General features: G+C 41.3%; 1 pseudogene; it reads right to left on the bottom strand.

Annotated features, from left to right (window-relative positions):
• The window catches only part of LOC136377224 (ferritin light chain pseudogene), a 28,596-nt pseudogene extending 11,242 nt beyond the window's left edge, over positions 1–17,354 (bottom strand).
• Positions 17,355–18,024: the final 670 nt, after the last annotated feature.

Below are 18,024 nucleotides of genomic sequence, written 5' to 3'. Positions count from 1 at the left end.
TCTGTCCCCTGTGTTTCTTGACCCACCCTCCCTCTACCACTGCCACATAGTCATGCCTTCTTCTTCATTTCTATCACCTCTTAGGATTTGACCTGCTGCTGGGCTCCTGATTTCTCTCTTCTGCTTCTTCATTTTCCCCATTCTGCCTCTAGACTCCTTGTTCTAACAATTATTCAATGCCAGGCCAGGTTCTTGACAATGGATAGTGAATGCTTTGATGACGCCGATGACGATACATATTGAGGGAGATATTGTAACTGATTATATCTTTTTAAAGCTTATCTCCCAAATAATCAAAGCAAAATTTGGGTGTAGTCTAAAATTATGGTGGACTTTCTTCTTTGGGTACCTGTGCTCTCCCTTCTGATTTGGAGAGGAAAGAGTTATCCAGCATTGCCATTCCTTTTTCTCATTCTTTTAACCATGCTCACACCTCCATGAGTAGTCATTTTATTAAAGTCTCCACCTGAGTCATCTGGGGTGAGTCCTGTTTCCTGCTGGGATGCTTGCCAATAAAGAGGCTATTTGATGCCTATTTGCAGAACTGATTTAGAACTGAAAGGCATTCTTATCTTTTGTTGTTTTTGTTGTTCTATTTGTTCAATTTAGCATAGAAATTATACAACAGCAACAACAAAAAATGTTGAATGCTTTTTAGTTATTACTCTAAATTCCTACTTTGTGTTTTGTTTAGGAATGTTCTTATTACCTTTTCAGGAAAGTATAATTTTCTTTTAAATGCACAATTATTTACAACTTTGTTCTATTTATGAAAGTTTATAAAAAAAAATTTCTTAGCCATTCTTCTCGTTCGAAAGAATTATGTCTTTAATGGAATAATGAAAATAATGGGAAATAGTGTTTAAATATATAAATATTCTTTATATAGCTGTTTCTCAGGAACACATGTGGATGTTAAATCATGATGTTTAAAGAGCCACAGCACTTGTCAAATAACTTTCTTAGCTTAAAACTTTGTTTCATTTACTCCTTCGTGAAACCAGGATGCTATCAGAATGGGGCTTGGGAAAACTTTTATGCAGTATTTCAGGTATTTTCACTGGGATTATTGAAATAGGTTTAACTTGGATAAGCCCTTTAACTTCTCCAAGTGTCCCTGGTCAACCTGTGGGGCGGGGCTGTTAAGCCCTTCCTGCATATAAACACATAGCAAAACATGATGCAGACATGCGGGATAGCCATTTAATTCTCTATTTAGAAAGATATCTTTATAGTGATATTTAATATCTTACAGTCCTTGAAGAGTCAAAATTCTCTGAAAAATAAGTCTGGTAGTTTAAACTAGAAGCTCTAACCTTAGAAAGTATACCATATAGTCTGTATGTGAATATATTTTTGCTTCAATGCTCATTAAATGGCATATATATCATATATATAATATATATGATATATATGCATGCCATTTGGAGAATTATACCTACCATTAAGAGAATTATAACATATATATGGCATGCATATATATATATATGTATATGAGAGAAAGTTTATATCATTCTTTGTATCCTTTTTCCTTTCCCTTCCTTTGGTAACAAGTGACATTTTTGAAAAATGAACGCTACCCTTAATTGAGTATTTTTCTTTTATGTTTATGGTCCTCAAGAGGAAAACTTGGGGAAATATATTCCTGTTTGGTCTGATTTTGCTTTAGACATTTCAGAACCATTATCAGAAACTTTTCTATTGTTGTTTAAAAATGCACCAGCCTTTCTTTTGAGTAGCTCCTTTATTCCTGAAGAATGTTCCATCCTGGATGTTTCTCAGCGAGTCCTTTGGTATTTATGGGCTGTTTCAGTAAATGTAAGGAAACAGTGTTCAGTGGGAAAGCTAAGAGGGGATGTGAGGGATCTGTGTTTTTAAGAGTAAATCCATTTAGCTGTATTGAGATTAACCTCTGTAGCCTGGAGTCAAATAGGGAATATAAAGAAATAAGAGCTGAGGTTAAAATACATTCCAGATAGACAAATGACCTTGGACTCGTGTACTGTTGAATTGTTGATTACACTGGGAAACAATTTTTTTTTCCCTTTTCTGTTGCATGAGGTTTTAGAACTTTTTCTATATATTTCTCCATCGCTGACTCCAAATCTGAAATTTCTTTTTTGGTGCATGCTCTAGCTTTTATGCAATTTTAATTTCTTTTTGTCACAGTTAATGGCATGCATTGGTTTTCAAATTGGGAGTTAAAGGGCAACAACTCTTGGATTGAACATAACCACAAGGCAATTAATGTTTTACAAACGTCACTTTTACATAATTGTAGCTGTTTTTAAATGTAAAAAATTATTATCTGATAAAAACACCCACTTATTTTGTTTTAAGATTGAATTATGGCTTCTTCGAGTAGGTGTATATGTAAGAATAGTCCTGACACCTTCTGTTATATATGTGGCTGTTACACACTTCAACATCAAAGGCAATATTTCATCATTTGTGACATGTGCATATGTTGCCTATTTTCAAGTTCTCCTTGGCGATCAAGACAAGAATTGGGCTCCTCATATTGTGTGTCATAATTGTGAGGAAATGCTTTGTGACTGGACAAAAGGAAAATGCAAAGGAATGCCTTTTGGTATTCCCATGGTTTGGCGTGAACCTAAGGACCACAGCAGTGACTGTTATTTCTGTCTGATTCATACAAAGGGCATTGGCAAGAAAAAACAGCATATGATCGCATATCCTAATATTCCTTCAGCAATAAGACCTATCCCACACTCTGAGACACTCCTGGTTCCAGTTTTCAATGGTTTTTTTTCTTCTAAGGATGAAGAAAGTGAACATGGTGATCAAGTGTATTTTGATAAGATGCATGAGGAAATGGTTGTAGAATCTAAAAGGTCTTCTTTTGATGCCAAGCAGTCATTAACCCCTCAGCAGTTTAGCCAACCTGAATTGAATGACTTAGTAAGAGATTTGGGCCTATCAAAGAAAGCAGCTGAGTTATTAGCCTCCAGGCTTCAAGAAAAGAATGTACGTCACCGGTCAGCTAAAGTATCCCATTTCAGGAAGTGTGAACAAATTTTTGTGGACTTTTTTTCTGAAGACAAACACTTTGTTTACTGTTATAATATCAGTAGTCTTCTCAGCCAGCTAGGTGTTACCACTTACAGTCCAACAGAATGGTGGCTATTTCTTAACAGCTCTAAATGGAGTCTGAAATGTGTTCTCCTACACAACGGTAATGTTTATGCAGTGGTTCCAATTGGTTATTCAACTCATCTGTGAGAAGATTATAATGACATAAAAATTGTCCTCGACTTACTGAAGTATGAGGAGCATAACTGGATCTTTTGTGTGGATCTAAAATGGTAAATTTCCTGCTAGGACAACAGAGAGGTTTCACGAAGTATCCTTGCTTTCTGTGTTTGTGGGACAGCCGAGCTCGGGATCAACACTGGACACAGAAGGAGTGGCGAAACATGAAGCTCTGGAAGTAGGGATGCAAAATATTGTGAATGAACCTGTAGTTAATTAAGACAGGATCATTTTCCCCCCACTTCACATCAAACTTGGCTTAATGAAGCAGTTTGTTCAGGCTTTGAATAGAGAAAATGAATGCTTTCAACATATTATTTCTGCTTTTCCTGCCTTGGCTTTTGAGAAGATAAAAGCAGGTGTATTTGATGGACCTCAAATTCGAACCCTCATACGTGAGGAAGAATTTTCCAGGAAGATGAATAGGAAGGAGAAGGCAGCATGGTAGTCTTTTGTGGCAGTTACAAAGAACTTACTTCCTTGGCAACAAAAAAGCAGAAAACTATGAACTTCTGGTTCAAAGGATGCTGTTGGCTTTCTGCTACATTGGATGTAACAGGAGCGTTAAGATTCACTTCCTGAACAGTCACCTTGATAAGTTTCCCGAAAATCTTGGAGCTGTTAGTGATGAGGAGACTATTGCTGAAGCATCAAACGAGATTGTCCTCAAGTACACAAACACAAGAGCTAGAAATGCAAATTTTTGCCTGAATAGAATTTAAATAAGTTTTACGCAAAATTTATGATTAAAATAAGTCTTTTAATAGGTTCTATTTTGAAATTGTAGACAAATTCTGATGCAATCATATCTTTTAGTGTATTAGTATATTTACTGCATTATATAAATTATTATATTTTCACAGAGATGATGCCTAAGAGGACATTCTACTTCATTATGTTAAACTAATGTTGAAAATTTTACAATAAGATGAAAACCTAAAATCTTGAATTGCAAAAAAACTATAGCTTATAGAGAAAAATTAATGTCAGATTTGAGATCAGCACACTTGAATTAGGTAAGAACAAGTGTTTTTGTGGATGCTACAAAAAACTTTTTCCCCAGTGTTACCTGAAGCAAATATTTGGTTCTGCACTTCTTTACTCAATCCATTCTTTCTATTTTAAAATCAAAATTCTCTCTCTCTCTCCTTTTAGATAGTATGTGATAGGAGAATTATAACAGGCAAGTCTGTTAGTCCAGAAAGGCTGCTATAATAGGAGAAACAGAATATTTCAAATATGAGACAATATAGATTTCTTTCTCAGTGATCTAATGATAGTTCATTGTGGTTGGCGGGAGGCAGGGGGCTCTCGCTCCACACAGTCATTCATGGATCCGGGCCATTCCCTGAGGCTGCATCTGCTCTAGGTCCTTGGGGTAGACTCTGCTCAGTTGGCTGATAGGAAAATGGACGAGGATCACATCTTGAATGCATTTCTGGGTCAGGCCAGTAAATGACACCCATAAACTCATCTCATGTTCTATTCTCCTGGACATACCTACCTGCAAGAAAGGCTGAAAAATTAGTAGTATTTGAAGGGAAAAAAAGAGTGTGTAGCATTTATTGAGCATTTGCATGTTCCAAGTGCTGTTTCAAATCCATGTGATAGATCAATTCATTTAATCCTCAGAACAACCCTAAGCGATAGACATTTTAATGACACTATTTTCCAAAGTAGGGAACTGAAGCACAAATAAGTTCTTGAACTTGCATGAAGCCTAGAACTAGTGAGTGGCTGAACCAGGATACAGGATAGAGTCATCTGATTTAAGAACTCACTTCAACCATTGCCACTCTGCTTTTACATACACTAGAAAGCCCGGCGGTCATACGAAATGACCGCTGTTCTAGATATTATAAATTGTAATTAAAATGATTTGTGCAAAGGTGTCTGCTAATTCAAACTGAATTACCCAGGGCAGGTGGCGAGGACACCCCTTTGCTTAGTGCCCCATGGGGTTTCCCCCTTCTACTTGCTTAATTGCTTAAAGTAGAATGCAATGAAGGAAACCACTGGTGGTACATTTCTTAAGAGCCACCACTAGCTCAATAAATAAAGGTGATTTAAATAATAAAATGTTAATTCACATGTCAAAGATCTCTTTGTACACAACATTTCTTGTGTAGATCTTTCCATCATTTTTAAACTCGCCTTGCAGAGGACCATCAATTATTTTTAATTTTACGTCCGTTCTTTCATGAACTCTTGAACAGGCAACATAAAGTTGACCGTGTCCAAATGCAGGCTCAGGTAAAAAAATGCCAACACGCTTAAGCGTTTGGTCAGCATTACTCTGTCGTTTTTTTTGCATTTCTCTCCTGCCTTTGTTCAAGGGACTCATTTTGTTGAGACAGGCTTTTTTGTCTTGCATCTGAGGCAAGCCTTGTTTCTCTATGCTCATCAGTCTCATTTTGCCGAGAAAGACACATTTGCTCTGCTACTGAAGCAAGTCTTGTCTTTCTCTGCTCAGTGGTTTCTTTTTATCGAGAAAGCCATTTTTGTGCAGCTTTAGCTCCTTTTCTCTCCTCTTCAGTGCTGTATTTTCTAGGAGGCATTCTTAAAAGAAATTACGTTAAGACATAGTTTTTATGTAAAACAGATGATTGCCAATGCAAACAAATGTTCACCTTCCCCCTGACACGCTCAATTTGCGTTCAGCCATGGCAACTTCACCCCATTGGCTAGTACAGTTACGCAAGCAACCAATAAGCTATCGGCGACAGACACTTAAGCCGCATATAATAAAAATAGACATGGGTTACAGAATCATGCGACTGTTCAACACATGTAGATAAAGGCATACTGTATTTTTCACTCCATAAGAAGCACTTTTTCCCCCACAAAGTGGAGGGGAAACTGCCCATGTGTCTTATGGAGCAAAAAATAATGGTATTTTATTAAATATTTTAACACACCATTTGGTTCAGAATATTTTTTTTCTTATTTTTCTCCTTAAAATCCTAGGTGTGTCTTATGGTCAAGTGTGTCTTATGGAGCAAAAAATACGGTATTTACATTTTGTATTCCTTTATCATATCAGACTTATACAGTGATAACACCCAGGAGTGGACAGTGGCTATATAGAAGGTGGATCCAGAGAGAAATTTACACCTAGGCATCGGGAGCCTTTACAGTGGTCTATCTACCCTTTGGCCCAGCAACTCCACTGCTTTTCTAAAGAAACTTTCAAATGAATGCAAGATGTGATAGGTTTGAAGCCCCCTATCACTGTTGTCTAAAATAGCAAAAATTAGAAAACAACCCAGGTGTCTGATAATAAATAAATACAGGTTAAATAAATTCTGAGATGCACACAATGGATTGTTCTGTTACCCACTAAAGATAAGACTATACAGGCATGCTTCTGACATGAAATATGCTTATTTATAATTTATACATATCCACGTCACAAAATAATGTCCACATCAGGAAAACACTTTTATTTGAAAAAGTGTATATTTGTATAGGAAAATTGTGAAAAAAGACATAATAGCATGAATATCGGTCAACTCCAGGGGGTAGAATTTTTTATTTTAAATGAATGTGGCTTGTTTTTATTTTCTACCCTGTCTATAAAAGATGTTTTACTTATATGATGAAAAAAGAGAAAACAACAGAGGAAAAGTTTGAGTCAAGAAGCGAGTACCTTTGCGCAGCATGATAGCCAATGGAGAGATAGATACACAAGTTTGTAACCCCCCCCCCCCCACAACTCCAGGCACTTCTGGGACAGCCAGTTCTGTCCCCTATCATCCATTCGATGACCATAAACTCATTCTTCCTACTGCATGTACGTTGCCTAGTCTGTATCTTTCCCTTTGGCAGGACCCAGTGTGTGGAAATAAGACAGTGTGAGGCTGTGCTCTGGAACTTATTCAGCAGGGGAGGAAAGAGGCTGAGGCTGCCCTTCATTCTGAGAAAATACCATTTATAGATACGTTTTGCTGGCGGGGTCACGGTTTTATGTGATATAGCTTTGTTCCAATTGTGGATGCTATCCGTCACATTCAGTTGTCATTGTCAACTTTAAATCATTCAATAGCAAAAAAAATAGATACCAGGTTGGCCAGGTGCTTAGATTCCTGGACTGCAAATGCCTGGGGAAATTCTAAATAAGTTTCCAGAAGGACCTTTTTAGCAGATCAAAGAGCCATTTGGGTAGGACAGAATCTTAGAAAGTTTCTTAAGAAATTTTATGGGTTAAAAATCTTCTGAAATATCTCCATGGTACCATATTAGGAAACCTGGAATTAAAATTAAAAAAGGCATTTCCAATTTTCATGGTTCATGTTTGACCTTCTGCAGAGCAAGGCAGCAATTTGATTTAATGCAATTCAATGCATATTTATTGTAATTGCATTATAATATTTCTTATAATTGCATTATAGCATTTCGCATCACTTTGGGAGGAAGCACAGTAATTAAAAACCTCAACAGTCAGTCATTTTGGCCTACCCTCAAAGTGTAGGATACCCTGGGCCTCTGCCACCAGAATACTGCACTGGAATTGCCTGTTTATCCCATGAGACCAGATCCTTGAGGTCTGAGACTCCGTGGCCCCAGCACCCAGTGTGGTGCCTGCAATATGGTGGTAGGCAGTCAGTAATGACCTTCTGGGAAAATTGACTCCTTGTCCTTTTGCTCCTGTGTACCATTTAATTGCTTATTAGGGTTTCTTTCAAAGGACTAGATAGAGAAGAGGAGGCATCCTTAATCCGTCATAAACATGAAATAAGACAACTGACGACACTGCAGTGAGAATTAGAGGATGAAAAACTAATTTAAAAAGTAGTACTTGCCCTCATGGTACTCATGCTCTTACTGAAATGATGCACAGAGTCCTCAAAATATACTTGAGAGGGTTAACTGCATGTCTCTGAAAAGTGAACATTAATGTATAGAGAGATAACCACACCTTAGTTAGTACAAATCAGTGTCAGGGAATCAAACTCAACCAAGCAGATGAATGAGAAAGTAGTTATTTAGATTACATGACTTCTTTATTGTAGAAAAGTGGTTTTGCATAGGGTTTCATTTACACCGTGACAATCTGGATTATTTTTAGTTCTGATCGCTTTACCCTTAGAAATGCATGTATTGTGTAGCATGACATTTACTTGGAGGGTTGGGGGGGTAGTGGTAGGGAGACCTTTCACTGGATGAGAATGTAGAGTGAAGAGTGGTCAGAGGTGGGCACAGCTACTCTGGGCATGTAATTTTGAAGAGTTTGAAAAGAGATGAGGGAAAGCATCCCATTCTTTTAGTCATTTACTCATTCAACAAATATTTATCTGGTACATATTTGGTAAAGAGGGAAAAGATTGGAAAAATTGAGATAGGGAAAGTCTAAGTAAATGCGTTTGGATTCCGTACGAATTTTGTTCACTGAATTTGACATATTCTATTGAGGAGTAGCAAAATGTCCTGAAATCAAAGAGGACTGAATCAAATCAAGAGCTGGAAGTGTTGAAGGGTGGAAAGAACGTAAGTGTTGACATCAGCAAGACCTGAGTTTAAATCCTCTGCCTTTTTGTTGAACAAATAATGCACAGTCTGAGCCCAGTTTTCTCATCTGTAAAATGGTGACAAGAAGAACTATAGTATATGGTTAAGTGAAAGGAAGCATTTAATCTCCTATAGACACACCCTGGTATATAGAGATGCACCCTAAAAATTGCTTCTCTCCTTTTTTTCCTCATTTACTTTTTTTCCCCCTCTGTCACCTTTTATTTGGATTTCTTTATGCCCCTCCGCTCCCCCCACCCCCTCCCTCTCCTCCCTTCCCCTCTGCCTGCACTCTTATCTATGTCCATGAGTCTCAATTTTGTGTCCCACCTATGTATGGAATCATACAGTTCTTATTTTTTTATGACTTACTTATTTCACTCAGTATAATGTTATCAAGGCCCATCCATGTTGTCATAAATGATACTATGTCACCATTTCTTATGGCTGAGTAGTCTGACTCTACAGTAAGCTACTTGAAAAGCTTGGGAAAGTTTTTGATAGTGATTTCTAGATGGCGCTCTAACAATGTGCGTATTTTGTAGGACAGTGGCTCTTGGTGAGAAGGAATATGGTATGTGCTCAGTGCAAATGCCTGATTACTACATGAAGTAGGTCTCTGGTCCACAGTTATATGTCCCAGCCTCACCCTGAGTGAGCTAGTAGAATTGGCAGGAATGCTGCTTAGTGAAGATACATTTTGGTTCATCTCTATAAGGAGGTATGTGTGTGTTTGTGTAAGACTGGTTACGGAGTTAGTAAAATTGACCACTTCTTTCATAATAATGGGAAGAAGTGATCAGAGAGGGGAAAGCACACAGGCAGGTCATCCAAAGGAAAATGAGTATTTATGCTGACTCATTATTCTGTTATTGGTGGTGGAAAAAATAGCCTCCTTCACTACCTCTCTCCCAGGTACTTCACCCAGAGTTGCAAAATCTCAGCAAGAGGGAAGGCATATTTAAAAGGATCCAGAGAAGGGCAAAAGACAGTGGGAAAAACACCAACTGTCTCTTTCAAAGGCTGGACGCTTGCTCAGAGAAGTTGCGACTCTAGACCAGCAAACATATCGTCTGTGCCACCAGCATGCTCATGGCAGACATTACTAATCAATTATGCCAGTTTCCCCTTTGAGGTTGGAGAGGATTTTAGACATGTTCTTGTCATAACGCGTCAGGCAGCCATTACAAAATCATAGGGGTTGACATGTGAGATGAAAACTGAGCTCCAGACATATATAGCCATCCCAGTCAAAGTTGTTTGGTTAGCTTTGATTGTTTTTTTTCCCCCTGTATGGCAAGTAATGAAATCTTATCACACCACAAGGCTAAGCCTGGTATCCATGAGGAGATGTGGGTACTGTAGGAGCTATGGCAGTGGTTGAGGATGCATCATCATTTCAGAGAAGCAGAGATAGGGGGTTCCATCCTTGTGACCTTATTGGAGCAGCACCCAGCATTTTAGGGGCCATTGTTGGGGACTCAGTGCCTTTCAGGTTTTTCCTCAATTACAGTGAAAGAGAGAACGTATGGAAAGCGAAGGTCAAGCATCTTCTAGCAACTTCATTCCATTCTCACCTTAGTGAGATGATAGCCTCTTCTCTTTGAGAAAGTCCTACTACACTCTTAATATCCAGATTTGATTAGACTAGCTAACTTAACCCATACTCCTTAATGTGATTTATGCCTTGGCCCTTGTTCAACACCCCAGCCTTGTATTCAACACTCCTCACTAAGACCCTTATGAACCAAATTTTTAAAAAAATACTGAAAGTCAGGAATATACCATTTTTTAAATTTGCATGTGCTCTCCTGCCTGGAATGCATTTCTTCCTAAAGAAGACTTAAAAGGCTTGTCATATTAACATATGTACACATGTACGGGTGGTATCTGTCCTTTAACAACATCTAGGATGATAAAGCCACCCCATTACCTTGAGCCCTAATAAAGTCAGTTCTGTGGAACCAAAGAAATGATCATGCCTGTCAATCCAAAATTGAAATGAATAAGCATTTCAGCAAAGAGCTCAGAAGCACTTTTCCCTTTAATCCTAATCTCCCATTCTCACCGATGTTAGATTGCATGTTAACTGATGTTGCAAGGAAGCCAAGTCTAGATTTTTCTTGATGCCTTCAGGCCCAGGCAGTAGCTGATTTCAACACCCACTCTGGGCTTCCATGCAACTGGAGGCACACATAGACCCGATGCTTGGGTTTACCAATAAGCAACATTGTAAACCCAAATTTCTGTATGGCTCTACCATATAGAAACTGTACATTGTACCCAAGGAAAACAACATGCTATAGTCACAGGAGTGAAGGACTGTCACCTTACCATAAGAGCACCAGCCTATGAATCCCCTTTCTTGACTACATTCTGAAGGCTTTGACCCTCAGTTACATCTGTATTTACATACATTTATATATACAGACAGTAGTCCCCCCTTGTACGTTTTGGATATATTCCAAGAACCCCGGTGGATGCCTGAAACCACAGAGAGTATTGATTTTTATATAGTATGTTTTTCTTATATGTACATACACTTTATAGCTTCTCTTTGGCATATCACTGCTTGTGCTTTTGGGGACATTATGAAGTAGAATAAGGGCTACTTGACCACAATTACTGTAATACCACGACAACTGATCTGATAACTGAGATGGCTACTAATTGACTACTGGGCAGGGAGCAGCTATAGCGTGGATTCGCTGGGGCTGGGCGAGGGAGGGAGAGAAAGAAATATTATTCACTGCACCAGCATCCTGAAGAGTCCAAGCAGAGTCTGCAGTAAAGACAGAGGACAGGCAGGGGGTCCATTGGGGGTGGGTCACGCGTCTCCCCATCACCCCCTGCAGAGAGAATTTTTAGCAGAATTTGACCTCAACTATTCTGACCATGGGAACAAGAAGTCACCTTCTCATTCTAGTTTTCCCTCCAGGGAATAGCTTAGCTGTCTCTTGTTCCACTTCTCCCACCAAGATGTCAATACATTGATTTCAGCTTAGCAGAGAGGAGCAGGCTCTAAAATTGAACATGCTCAAATAAAGTGTGTGGATTAGAAGAATGGCAGTTCATTGCTATTGTATCCTTTGAAACTCTTCAGGCACAAATCTCGTAGGTGGCCTAACTGTCCCTGGGAGGTAGAACTGTTTAAGCCTACTTCTTTTTATAAACTGTCCTGAAATGGCCAGTGTCAATTTCAAACCATTATTTAAAGCCTCGAAAGTAACTACAAGGCCTTGCATTGTCATCTATATCCTCCAGTATAAACCAGTGATAAGGCCATGCCTGGGACCAGCACTGTATTCAGTTTAAGGAATGGGTCACCTTTTGGAGCTGGTTGCCCTGGCACGACATACAGACATTGCTGTCCTGAAAAAGACCCTGTGCTGGTTTTAACAGAAAATGTCAACAAAATATTTCCTACTCTTCCCTTCAAAAGGTCAATTCTAATTCCCTGCCTCTTAAGCATGGGTTGTACTTAATGACCTGCTTCTAAAGAAGAGAATGTGGAGGAAGTGAAGATGTATGATGTTTGACATCAGGGTATATACGTTATTGTGGCTTCCTCCTTACCCTCTCTCTGGGGAAGCCAGGTACCATGTCACAAAGACATTCAGCTGACCCCCGGAGAAGGCCATGTAGTCAGGAACTGAGACTTCTGTCCAATAGCCATGTGCGTGCGCCATCTTGGAAATGGAGCCATGGGCTCCACTCGACCTTTCAGATGACTGCACCTCTGGTTGATGTCTTGGGTGCAGCTTCAGGAAAAATCTTGAGCCAAAGTCAAGCACTGAAGCTCCTCCTGAATTCCTGACCCACAGATACAATGAGATAATACATGCTTATTGTATTAATCCACCAAGTTTGGGGATTTGCATTACATAGCAACAGCTAACTAATCCTGACCCATTTTGGTAAAATGTCTAAAATGACTCTCTTTCAATTTTTTTTTTTGTATTTTTTCTGAAGCTGGAAACGGGGAGAGACAGTCAGACAGACTCCCGCATGCGCCCGACCGGGATCCACCCGGCACGCCCACCAGGGGCGATGCTCTGCCCACCAGGGGGCGATGCTCTGCCCCTCCGCGGCATCGCTCTGCCGCGACCAGAGCCACTCTAGCGCCTGGGACAGAGGCCAAGGAGCCATCCCCAGCGCCCGGGCCATCTTTGCTCCAATGGAGCCTTGGCTGCGGGAGGGGAAGAGAGAGACAGAGAGGAAGGGGGGGTGGAGAAGCAAATGGGCACTTCTCCTATGTGCCCTGGCCGGGAATCGAACCCGGGTCCCCCACACGCCAGGCCGACGCTCTACCGCTGAGCCAACTGGCCAGGGCCTCTGTTTCAATTTTTTAAAGAAAGGATAAAATAGACTCACACAAAGAAATTGGTGTGAGTTGCTAAAGTCAAGGCTGTATGTTTCCTCACTAGCACCTCCAGCTTCTAATTGGATTTTCCGGTGCTGCCTATGAAGTCCAGTTCTGGGTGTGGGATCGCACTGTGGCAAACAGAGAAAGGACTACTTGGCAGGCCCAGCTGGTCTTAGGAACATCATGCAAGGCCTTCATTACCTTTAGCTGATGGGCGTAGTACTCTAACAAGAACAACATGTATCTTTTACGGCTGATGTGTCTGTTACATAGAATTATTATTTTTCTTTCAATAAATCCATAAAAATCAACCTTCATGGTCACAGGAAGAAGGAATAAGTCAAATAGTGAGCTTGGGACCTAATGCTTGACACTCAGGAAAGATTTAGAAGAGACTGTTTCTGAGTAGAGACTTTTCTATGGGCCTTGGTGGGATAGAATTCTCTACGGGAATCTGTGAGTTGGAACTGGCTGGGTAGAGATAATTAGTTCTTAGTCATATGCACTAGCTGTGGCTTTTGGGTTTCAGAAACATCCCTTCATTCTCATTTTGCTGAGTGATATTGTGAACAAAAACTTGGTCTTCAATTAGCTTGGTTTTTATAGCCCTACCTCCAAAAAGATACACATTTAAAAATTATAAATTTTTTTGCAAATAATTTTTCTCTGCTTTTTTAGTGCGTGGAGGAATAAACTTGTAATTGGAAGACACATTTTCCAGGAAACTACAAAAAAAACCAGATTCTTATCATGACAATGATTTAAATGAATTTTTTTAATCTCAAGAATGATGCTTTTGTTCTAAAAAGTGATGCTACAATCAAATTAATTCTTTGCAGTGAGACCAAGGGATAAAAAGGTCTGAAAAGTGCAAATTGTTGTCATTAATTTACAAGAGAGAGTGCTTGTTGTTTTGGGAATCAGTTCCAGGGCTCACTGTTTTCACATAATCTTATGTTGTGGGTAATTATACACAGACATTAACTTGATCAAGATAATTACAAGAATTTATCATTGCTGGAGTTTTGATTTATTTGATTTTGAACTATGAGGGACTTTAGATCAGATGATTAACTCATACTGGGTATTTATTTGTAGGTGAGTGCCTGAAATCAATCTTTACTAAAATTAATACAGAGCATGTTTTTACCTTTTCACAATGAATTTTGTTTGATTAACAGAACGGTATTTATTCAGTTGAGGATTTTAAATACCAGATGCAAATTTCAAAAAAAAAAATCACTTGAACCATCGACTTCAAATATTTAACAGATTAGTGCAGAAAAGATTAAGTGGGATATTTACTTTAAAGGACGTGTGTGTGTGTGTGTGTGTGTGTGTGTGTGTGTGTGTGTGTGTGTGTGTGAGAGAGAGAGAGAGAGAGAGAGAGAGAGAGAGAGAGAGAGAGAGGTAGAATGAGACACGCACGCGTAGATTTTAACCGTTTCAGACCTCATGGTATTGCGGACACATAGAGCCCACGAGGGTGATGTTTTGAGTTTTGGGGAATTTTCTATTCCTTACAAGTTTTATGTAATTGTTGCTAGTGTGTCAGGAAATGGCTCCCAACCCGAGCCGTGTGTGAGCATCACCAATCGCGTTCCGAATACAGCTTCCGGGCCCCTCGGGATTCGGAATGGTAGCTCTGGTCTGGGGCCTGCACACCTTTGTTTTTAACAAGCTCCCCAGGTAATTCTGATGCACAGCCTGCTTTTGGAAGTACTATTCAGGCATTCCTGGGGAGGTCTGCTTCTAGCTAGAAACATGATACCATTATTAGTTTGCTCCTAAAAGCATAAATAGGAAAATGTAAGAAAAGATACACCCCTCTCTCTTCCACCACTTGCCAGACCTAGATCCCACTCTGCATATTTTCCCTTCTTATGGCCGGGGACATCTATTACCTGCAAGCTGTGTCCTTCCCCAGTTTTCTACCTGAGGAAAGAGACGTTCATCCATTTCTAGTCATGTCTTCTTGGAGTGTGATTCAGATAGCTACTAAAGCTAGCCCTGCTGGTCCCGAGGCATTTGCCTGGCTACCTGGCTTCTACTCCCACATTTTGCTTCAGTTTATATTAATTGATCTGTGGATTCTTCCTTAAGTCTTTTGTTTTTCTTTTTTCTTTTTTTAAAGCGACAGAGACAGGAAGGGAGAGAGATGAGAAGCACAAACTATTAGTTGCAGCACTTTTTAGTTGTTCATTGATTGCCCCTTACATGTGCCATGACCAGGGGTCTGCAGCCGAGCCAATGGCTCCTTACTCAAGCCAGCCACCTTGGGCTTTAAGCCAGAGACCACTGGGCTCAAGCCAGTGACCATAGGATCATGTCTATAATCTAATGCTCAAGCTGGCCACCCTATGCTCAAACTGGTGAGCCTACACTCAAACCAGTGACCTCATGGTTTCAAACCTGGGTCCTCAGTATCCCAGGTTGATGCTCTATGCATTGCACCAACCACCAGCCCGGCTCTTTCTTAAGTCTTAGTCCTAAGATCTTACCCAGTAACTAAGTCCTTCCAGAGTTGGAGTTCTGTCTTGATTCCCTTCTAATCTCCTCCCCAAATGGTAAGCTCCAGAGCAAGCTTCCAACCCTCAACCCAGAGCCAGGGCAGTCAGCAGCTGGTAGATTTCCCCATGCAGACTGGCATGCTTTACTCCTCATTCCTGCTCTGATACCATATTTCAGATACTCTGTGTTGGACATTCCTTATGACCCCTGACCCAAGGACTGTCCTGCCTGAGATAATAGCTCCAATTCAAAGTGCATCTTCTCTGACCAGGCAGTGGTGCAGTGGATAGAGCATCGGATTGGGATGCAGAGGACCCAGGTTCAAGACCCTGAGCTCACCAGCTTGAGTGCAGGCTCATCTGGTTTGAGCAAAGCTCACCAGCTTGGACCCAAGGTCTCTGGCTCGAGCAAGGGGTTCCTCAGTCTGCTGAAGGCCCATGGTCAAGGCACATATGAGAAAGCAATCAATGAACAACTAAGGTGTTGCAATGAAAAACTGATGATTGATGCTTCTCATCTCTCTCCGTTCCTGTCTGTACCTGTCTATCCCTCTCTCTGACTCTCTCTCTCTCTCTCTCTCTGTCTCTGTAAAAAAAAGAAAAAAAAATCAAAGTGCATGTTCTGTGCTCTGGTTAGCTGGATCAGGAGGGGAGATGTAACCCAGCAACTGGAACATCTGTGACTCCCTCCAGCTTGTGTAACATGTGTTTTCTATTCTGGTTTCTTTTTCCTCCAGGTTTCTCACTCTCCTGATCATAGGACATGATTTACAGCTCTTTACTTCTCCTCTGATCTGTAAACTAAGTTTGTGTGCCCTTGATCTCAACACAATAACGACAGTGAATCCCTTAGAAGACAGGGTTCAAAGGGGCCTGTGAAAGCTGTCTTCAAATGTTCGAGAGATTGTCACACAAATGAGGATTTAAACTTAATCTAGGCAGTCCTTGGTGGCTGACTTATGGCTCAGAACGAGCAGAATGTTCTCCCAGGCTAAGGAAAGTGGCGGGAGCAGCCTCTGAAGAAAGAGGGCTTCCAATAAGAGCTGAATGACTGTGACAGGAATCCTGTGGAGGGGACCCAGGAGCAGAATGGGTCCCGTCCGGCTTTGAGAGTCATGAGTTGTGAGTCTTTGACAGGCCAATAGCCATGCCTTTAGGGAGCACCAGTTATGGCTCTGTGGAGTGGCTTCTGGATCCCAACCCAAGAGATGATCCTGGCTGGCTCAGAAGAGAGTGACGAGCCATCTCAGTACAAAATAACATAATGAGTGTCCCAAGCCTATGTCACCTGGTACAATGTACTCTTTTGTAATAAGCACTAGGGATACTTGCTCTGCAAAGCTGATAACAAATCCATTCTGAAGAGATGGCATATCTTATGGTAGGCCCATGAAGTTAAGGCTGATACTTGCTGGTGCAGGACACAGGGTGTTGGAATGACGTCTCAATAACCCTTGGACATTTAAGGATTAAGCTTTACTAAGCCTCTGTTATGTGCTAGACACAGGATGAGAGTTGGTTCACTAAGTCTTGCTAGTCCATTCTACTATGTGTCTTAACTAGTGTACAGTTCTACCCGCCAGATAATGAGCTTTGATGAGCCCGCCCGCCCTAGGCATACCACTCTGGGAGCTGTCGGGTTCAGTGTGACCTCTGGAGTAAGGTGGAAACTTTGGGTCCCAATACAGAGTGGTCATCCCCAGAGTGGCCTTTGTTTCTGAGAAAGGGTCATTGTCTAAGAGGGGAGCTGAGAAAAAGTTTCAAGGCCCACACTTGCTGTCACCTACATGGTCTCCATGGCCGCTCCCGGGGCTGGCCCGCAGGAGTGCCCCCGGCGGTCCTGGCTTCCCCTACATGGCCTCCATGGCCGCTCCCAGGGCTGGCCCGCAGGAGTGCCCCTGGCGGTCCTGGCTCCAGCTACATGGCCCACATGGCCGCTCCTGGGGCTGGCCCGCAGGAGTGCCCCTGGCGGTCCTGGCTCCACCTACATGGCCTCCATGGCCACTCCCTGGCTGGCCCGCAGGAGTGCCCCTGGTGGTCCTGGCTTCCCCTACATGGCCTCTGTGGCCGCTCCCTGGCTGGCCCGCAGGAGTGCCCCTGGCGGTCCTGGCTCCTCAGAGCTGCGACATGGTGATGGAAGTTTGTCGGAGCGACTATGAGTTGAGGGTCCCCTGGAGCGGAATACTCTTTTGCATTCACATCTTGTCAGCCTCCCATCAGGCCTGGGCGGGTCACGGAAGGTGAGTCCCATCTGCCCCTTTTCTGATGCATCTGGAACTGCCAGCTGTGCTCCCCTCGCCCATGGCCGGCCCTGCATCTGTTTTTAGATTAAGTCTCGGCTCCAGGGCCTTGTTTGTTTAACAAAGT

This window comes from Saccopteryx leptura, chromosome 6 (assembly GCF_036850995.1).
Source record: "Saccopteryx leptura isolate mSacLep1 chromosome 6, mSacLep1_pri_phased_curated, whole genome shotgun sequence".
Classification (NCBI taxonomy): domain Eukaryota; kingdom Metazoa; phylum Chordata; class Mammalia; order Chiroptera; family Emballonuridae; genus Saccopteryx; species Saccopteryx leptura.
The sequence above is the reverse complement of the archived record's forward strand: the minus strand, read 5'-3'. Positions and strand labels throughout refer to the sequence as shown.